The following is a 6,780-nucleotide window of genomic DNA, read 5'->3' as shown; positions in this document are numbered from 1 at the left end:
ATTTTTTTTGTTTTTTTTTTTTTTTTTTTTGCATTCCAACATGATAGATCATATTGTGGGATATTTGATGAACCTTTGACACATCATATGAAACAGCATATAAATCATTTCAAAGCAATAATTCATTAAGACAAAGGTATACATTTCAAAAAGTACTGATAAACTCTTGAATTTTTTGATAATCCACTTAATGAAATGGAGCAAACCATATGAGTTCATTGGAAAAATAAATTCTTCACTGACTTGACACAAAATACTGCTTTCAACAAAGATTGCAGAGACAGAAAATCCTTCAAAGATGTTGCTGCAATGAAACATGATAATAAACTGATCACTGGACCAGGGAATAATTCAAATACCCTGAAATTCTATAATTCACACACAGGAGAACTGAAACAGCAATCTCCTGAATTTGACAGCAATGTCAAAAATTTATATGACATTACCAGTAATGAGTTGAGAAACAAATTTTTCTAAAGTATCAATAACAAAAACTTCATAAACCATACTGAAGACTCTAGTATCTATTTCCTGCAAAGAAAGCATTATAGCTGCTGTTAGATGAAGGAGTCAAAAAGGACACAGTCAAAAATGTAGGGAAAAAAGTAATATGCGGAAACTTCCACAGTGGTTCAGTGCCTGAGACACTCCACTCCCAATGAAGGGGACCCAGGTCCGATTTCTATTCAGAGAACTTGATCCCACTCACCACAACTAAGAGTTAGCATGCCACAGCAAAGATCCAAGTGCCCACATGTTGCAACTAAGACCTGGAGCAGCCAAATAAATGAATTAATCAAAATAAATATTCAAATAATAAAAATTTTAAAAACTCTTTCTTTTAAAAAAGTAACGTGGGGCATCAGACAATTAATAAAAATATATTTCTAGATTTTTAAACATTTGCTGTATTTTAAATTTTTTAATGTGTGATTTACTGTGATTTCTTCTTACTCTAAATACCTATTCAGTTTCATACAAATATTATAGCTGCAATTTTGTATTATTTTTCTTTAAATGAACCCCAGCTCTTGGCCAAGCTCTAAGCTCCACAAACTTAGTCTTCTGCTTACCCTGCACTCTCCCAAGAGTTATCTTCCTACCAACTTCATTCCTTCAAAATCCAGACAGCATCACTATACTGTCACCTTTTTCCTACTGGTTCATCAATCTCTTCAATTATTTACTAATTCTCCTAAATGTGACTGGGTTTTTAACATACTTTGAAGTGCAACTTATTTAAGAAGAGTCCACATTTTAGAGATGATCCATAAATGCTCCTAACAATTCAGGAATTCTCATTGATTTAAATAAAGTTGAAGCTGTGAATTACATTTTAACTCTATTCTTACAAACCCAGAATAGATTTGTTAAACAAATAATCTATAACTGCTTCTTTCCACACCCCACAGCCCTTCTAGACTAAATATTACCTATTAGACTTTCATCTTTGCATTGTTACATTTGTAAACAGCTCTTTTGCCCCTTTTCTGTTTGTTCATCTCTATTTTCCTTGAACTTTAATTATAAAAATGAGATCATCAAGTAACATTTAACCTACCTGCTGACTTCTGCATTATTAAATATACACAGGGCCTTGCTGAACCTGTTGACTCCTTTTCGGGATTAAAAGGAGTCAAGAATGAACAATTAAGTAGTTAATGAGTGACTGACTCTTTACCCTCAGCTTCCTCCTTAGCAAATCTGCAGGTGGACCACAGGGGCAACACAGCATCCAAAGACAGATCAGAAGTCAGCAGGTCTGCAAGCAATGTAAAAAGTGATGAAGAATCTGACCTCCTACCTTAATGATTAAGATTGTGTGCTCCTTTTCCCTTTAAAAATTGTTACGGCTGAGCAGAATCTTTAGAGTTGGTCTCAGAACGATTCCACCTTCTCCCCAAATTGCTGGCTTTTCTGAATAAAGCACCTTTGCTTTTTACTAACACTTGCCCCTCAATTCAGAGAGGGCAATAGCACCCCACTCCAGTACACTTGCCTGGAAAACCCCATGGACGGAGAAGCCTGGTGGGCTGCAGTCCATGGGGTCGCTAGGAGTCGGACACGACTGAGTGACTTCACTTTCACTTTTCACTTTCATGGATTGGAGAAGGAAATGGCAAACCACTCCAGTGTTCTTGCCTGGAGAATCCCAGGGATGGCAGAGCCTGGTGGGCTGCCGTCTTTGGGGTCGCACAGAGTCGGACATGACTGAAGCGACTTAGCAGCAGCAGCCCCTTAATTAATGGTTTTTGTGCAGTGAGCAGCCAAATGTGTGTTCTGTAACACATTAAAAAGCAAAGTATCTATATCCTAGAAACAAGTATAATTTTTTATTGCTCTTGACATTGGAGAAACTCAGATTTTAACATCATGCTTTCTATGAAGTCTTTCCTGTTAATATGGTAAGTGAATCTGAGTGCTTACAGTTAGAGGAAGAAGAATTGGCTTGGAAAAAAAAATGAAATTTCCATTGTACTAAATCAATGGACTATTGGCAATTTCATATGGCTAATCCAATGTTATAAGCAATTACCTTTTAAGTAAAAGTTTGGTTTGGCTTAGAGAATAACCAAAATGCTCTTTGGAAAAAAACTCCAGTTTTTTGTTTTGTTTTGTGTATTTGTTAGACCAAGAATGAGTGTGGTCACCAACTCCCTTACCAACTGGACACATTTTTTAAAACCCAAATTTCAACTTGCCAAAAATTATTTCCATCATCTTACTTACTATCATTGAAAATAAAATAAATGAATAAAAAATGGTGTACATCTATTTTGTACTTGGTATAGACAGGGCAGAATAACAGTTCAATCACAGTCTTACTCCAATATGCTTGTATTTCTATTTAAAGTTTTTAGCATACACTTATGAAAAGATGAGGAAATTGCAAGACCATAAACAGCTGTCAAATAAATAATAAAGAAAAGAGCACTGCCTCATTTCAGCAAAAGAGAGACCAGAAGGGAAAGAGCACACATCCAAATGCAGAAAGAATGCATGAAATCTAAGCAACAAGGCAAATATTGGCTGTGTACAGGCCAGTATTCTTTCCTGGAGAATCCCATGGACAGAGGAGCCTGGTGTCACACTCCAGCAATCACCGTAGCTTCCTTTCAGAGGTCTGAGCATCAGGTGAAAGTAATGGTGAAATGCAGGGAGCTTCCTAGGTCTGAACCAAACATCAATTGGAGAATCATCCAGAAGATCCATCAATAGGGGAGGTGTGGGTCCATCCTGTTTATTTTTGGGTACCTAAGTGAAGGTGGTCAGACCAACACCTTCCACCTCTGGGGGTGACAGTGACCACTGGCAACTAACCCTGGGCAAGCATCACCTTCATTCTGTGCTGGATGCTAAGAACTTGTCCTCACAATGACAGTTATATATTGTTACTGGTGGAATAAAGGGGGAGAACTTATATTCAAAAATTCAATAGTTTTTCCAAAAATTAACAGCTGGTCAGTTTTTGGATTTAGGACTGATGCCACTGACATCTGACTTCAAAATGCAGGAGAAATTTATATGCACAAATGCCCACACACATAAGCTATTCATATTATTCTACATTAATCTTCAGGTTATCCAAGTTAATAAAAAATGTATTACTGGTAAAGTTGTTACTGACCCAGGTTCTTGTACTCTTCAACCAATACAAATTGATAACAGGCCAGATGAGAAATTCAGGCAAGGCTTTACTGGGACTTGTGCTGAAGCATGACAAAACAAGGAACAGTTTCCCTTGCTCGCCCCTGCAGCCACGGGGTGGGAGGGGAGAACCAGGTCCCTTAAATGGGTGAAAGCTGGGGCAGATCCATGGATTGGACTGGAGAGGTAGCTTAGGTGGTCTGCTCACCCCTTTGGTGGCACCCTGTGTGGGGATCATGTGCAGAACCCCACTTTTACTCCCCAAATCTCAGAAGTACCAGTTGGGTTTTTGGTCTTTTTGTATCTTATTGTTCATAATTTGCTCCAACTGTGCATGCAGTTATTTTTAGTCCCTCATAGTTTTATTTGTAATTTGTTGCTCAAGGAAATATTTATCTAGGTGCAGCAAAGGGTCCCAGATTGCAGGTCCCAGCTTATCTAAATATATTACCTCCCAACTCATTTAAAAACATTGGAATTTAGTAACTTTTTATTCAGAATGTACACTGTCCTTGTAAATTCCCATTTCTTTATGGAGAAATTGATTTCTTTATGGAGAAAATTCCCATTTCTTTATGGAGAAAATTCTAGATTTAATTCATTTCAGCATTTTCCAATATTATCCTTATCATGGAGTCAACCCATGATGATAGCCAAAAGAATTTCACTAAACCTATTAGTTGGATGATTTGGGGCAAATTATTTTAAGCTCCTGGACATTTTTGAGGTTGTGGCCTTGAATATCCCCAAGTTACCTTTCAGATGTAAAGGTTTATTAAGTCTAAATAATTAAAATTCACCAAATATGCAATAAAAGGTAGAAATACGAGATATTAACTACTAATTTTCTAAAAAAAAATATTTCAATAAATACTGCCAAACAGAGGATATGAAACCCAACACACTCTGTAAAACAAGGCAAAATATTCAAGGCTTCCTGCTGTACTTGTTTTTAGTAAAAACAAAACCAAAAAAGTCACTTAATCATTTACTAGAAAATTCTTTTCCATGGCTCTTGCCCCTATTTTAGGAAACTAAGGCATTATTTTGGGTAGTACTAACAATCTCCAAATTACCATGACTTAGTGCAATAAAACTGTTTCCATAAGAATGCAATGTATATACTGGTGGTTGGCAAGGGATCACAACACAGTGAAAGCCAGGAGACACTCATGCCATCCTGTGGCTCTGGCCTCAACTGCCATGCCTTGGAAGGTTTTGCATTCACACAAGGATGAGCTGTGGGAAAGGGGAGCCTGGGCAGCAGCCCTACAGAGGGGCGATGGCCATTTTCATGGAGCTTGTGCCCTTGCTTCCTCTCCCTGGATATCTTCAGTTTAGTTCAGTCGCTCAGTCGTGTCTGACTCTTTGTGACCCCATGAACTGCAGCACACCAGGCTTCCCTGTCTGTCACCCACTCCTGAAATTCATATCCATCGAGTCGGTGATGCCATCCAACCATCTCATCCTGTCATCCCCTGCTTCTTCTCCCTTCAATCTTTCCCAGAATCAGGGTCTTTTACAATGAATCAGTTCTTCACATCAAGTGGCCAAAATATTGGAGCTTCAGCTTCAGCATCAAGTCCTCCAATGAATATTCAGGGCTGATTTCCTTTAGGATGGACTGATTTGATCTCCTTGCAGTCCAAGGGACTTTCAAAAGTCTTCTCCAACACTACAGTTCAAAAGCATCAATTTTTCGATGTTCAGCTTTCTTTATAGTCCAACTCTCACACCCATACATGACTGCTGGAAAAATCATAGCTTTGACTAGACGGACCTTTGTTGGCAAAGTAACATCTCTGCTTTTTAACATACTAAGTTTGTCATAGCTTTTCTTCCAAGGAGAAAGCATCTTTTAATTTCATGGCTGCAGTCACCATCTGCAGTGATATTGGAGCCCAGGAAAATAAAGTCTGATACTTTATGGGACTGGATGCCATGATCTTCATTTATTGAATGTTGAGTTTTAAGACAACTTTTCCACTCTCCTCTTTCACTTTAATCAAGAGGTTCTTTAGTTCCTCTTGCTTTCTGCTATAAGCATGGTGTTATCTGCATATCTGAGGTTATTGATATTTCTCCCAGCAATCTTGATTCCAGCTTGTGCTTCATCCAGCCCGGGATTTCTCATGATGTATTCTGCATTTAAGTTAAATAAGCAGGGTGACAATATACAGCTTTGAGATACTCCTTTTCCAATTTTGAATCAGTCTGTAGTTCCATGTCCAGTTCTAACTGTTGCTACTTGACCTGCATACAGATTCCTCAGGAGGCCGTAAGATGGTCTGGTATTCCCATCTCTTGAAGAATTTTCCACAGTTTTTTGTGCTCCACACAAAGGCTTTGGCATACTCAGTAAAGCAGAAGTATCTTAGCATTGTTTTAAATTGTATTGCCATGGTTACATGTAAGCGTGAGCTTCCCCCAATTTATTGACTCCTCCTCTCTCAATCCACTTTTCCTTCCTGTGGGTTTTTTTGCCCCCTGGGAGCTAAGGTGCAGATATAGTAAGAATAGTTACTTTTCCCTGTGAAACATTTTCTTCCAGTCTGTGGCTCAACTGTAGACATTATGTACAGTCCTTTTCATTCCACAAATGTCTTCAAATATTAAGAATTTTAATTTTTAAAAAATCACACATACAGTCGAAATTTTTAGAGATTGAGAATCTCCACCCTTGCCTGATTTTTGCTTAGGGTGACCCTGGCCCTTTATCCTCCCTATGGTCTGCCTATTACTTTCAGAGCAGCATTTCTCCATACTCACTGAGAGACAAATCCAGAACAGTATTTGTTTTACAAAAGTTTTTTTTTAAAAATAGAATTGCTTTGTCATAAGCATATTCAGGAAATCCTGACAATTTGCCTCTTTGATCAAGTTTTATCAATTTCCAAAATCTTTTTTCTTTTCCAAAATCTTTCTTTTTCCCACATGCCAACATTTGACATTGCACACTTGCTTTCTGGCCTAATGCTAGCCTGGAACCAGTGGGGTTGAGAATTTTTTTCAGATGCATTCTTGTCTTGGGGTTCCTCTCCAAAAGGCTTGTTCAGAAGTTCTGACGTTTATATAGCAGTATTTGTCTTTTTATAAATCATGTGTAGTTTCCTTCCAATACGGGATACCAAT

Source organism: Bison bison, unplaced genomic scaffold (assembly GCF_000754665.1).
Source record: "Bison bison bison isolate TAMUID 2011002044 unplaced genomic scaffold, Bison_UMD1.0 scf7180017864224, whole genome shotgun sequence".
Taxonomy (NCBI): Eukaryota; Metazoa; Chordata; class Mammalia; order Artiodactyla; family Bovidae; genus Bison; species Bison bison.
This window is presented reverse-complemented; position numbering follows the sequence as displayed.